The sequence below is a fragment of the Macrobrachium rosenbergii genome, chromosome 41 (genome assembly GCF_040412425.1).
Source record: "Macrobrachium rosenbergii isolate ZJJX-2024 chromosome 41, ASM4041242v1, whole genome shotgun sequence".
NCBI classification, from domain to species: Eukaryota; Metazoa; Arthropoda; class Malacostraca; order Decapoda; family Palaemonidae; genus Macrobrachium; species Macrobrachium rosenbergii.
In genome coordinates this window covers 91,709,199-91,710,487 of record NC_089781.1, presented here as the reverse complement: position 1 = coordinate 91,710,487, position 1,289 = coordinate 91,709,199, and the positions used below count along the sequence as shown (strand labels likewise).

The following is a 1,289-nucleotide window of genomic DNA, read 5'->3' as shown; positions in this document are numbered from 1 at the left end:
CATCATTATTATTTCTGTGACAGGCATAATAGGCTCAGTTCGTAACTCCAAATAGTTTTCTACCTGTCTGATAATTTATAATCACTACCAAATTCATATTTAGACCTTATCATCTATTTAACCCATGTACAGTAATATATTTTTAACCAAATAATCAACAGACGGATAAATTTAGCAGCCGCTGTAACAGTAATTTCACCACACCTATAGGCCTAGCCATAATTCAGACACTATAATCGAGGAATCACACATTAAATAGGCCTAGCAAGCACCGCAAAGTCTATGTACAATTTTTTTTAAAATCTATTGACTTAATTGTATTGTTAGTAGTTTAGTACATAGGCCTACTTGTAATATAATGATTTAAGAATAAAAAATCTATTTTTATTGTAATATTGGCATTCTGTTATGGGGTGCATTAGACCAATATATTCTGAATCAACTTTAACTGGTTCTATCATTTTGGTCCTCAATTATCTATTATTTACTTAAAAATAGCTTATGCTGCTATAGATCAAGAATTAAATAAAGGATAATGGTAAAATTATAATTAACGTATAAGAGTTCTATCTGCTTTCAATGCAATAACGTTTTCCAGACACCACACAACACATAGGCCCAGGTCTAAAGATCTCTAATCTCTTCAACAAAATCTTTGATTTTAAAGCGCAAACTTACCTTGATACGTTGTACTTTGTCATCCGTAAGTTACTTTTCCTTTTAGTATTCCGAATCACACTCCAGAAACTATAAAAAGCACAACACAAAATTGAGCATTCAAGAAGGTGCCATGCTGATGTTGTGTTCTTCCCAAGGGGCATGCGCTATGCCCAACGGGCATGGACCTTTAAGCTCCTATCGTCCACAATTTAATCCGTAGCGCACTAAATACCACATCCTCTCACAGATCGGCTAAATCGAACACTGATCCGAGTACGGTTAATATCCAGAAAGGCGAATAAACACACATACCATCACTAAAAGAAACTTAGGCTTAGTTTTCGCAATCACTCAGTCACCAAAGACGGGAGGCGGAGGGGTGCGAACCTCACCCTCCGACTGCAACGACACAACTGAGTTGCCGATGATCATTTCTTCCTCTTTTCCCTGACACCTGGCGCGCGCTCGCGCTCGCGCTTGCCATCTGGTGACCGAATACGGGTACTACATGTATGTCGAACATTTTTGGAAAGGCCGATTGGGAGATGTCAAAGGGCATATTTCAATTGGAGAAGGTAATAAAACGCACAGAGATATAACATTTCCCTTTAGTGGGCGCGTATTCGTTT

General features: G+C 37.9%; 1 protein-coding gene across 2 annotated transcripts in view; it reads right to left on the bottom strand.

Annotated features, from left to right (window-relative positions):
* The window catches only part of sha (shavenoid), a 174,206-nt gene extending 173,126 nt beyond the window's left edge, over positions 1–1,080 (bottom strand). The window contains exon 1 of one of the 2 annotated variants that reach the window (XM_067084658.1): positions 679–1,080. The gene's annotated coding sequence lies outside the window, so the exon portion shown is untranslated. The remainder of the gene's footprint in view (positions 1–678) is intronic. The other variant, XM_067084660.1, reaches the window with a different exon arrangement.
* Positions 1,081–1,289: the final 209 nt, after the last annotated feature.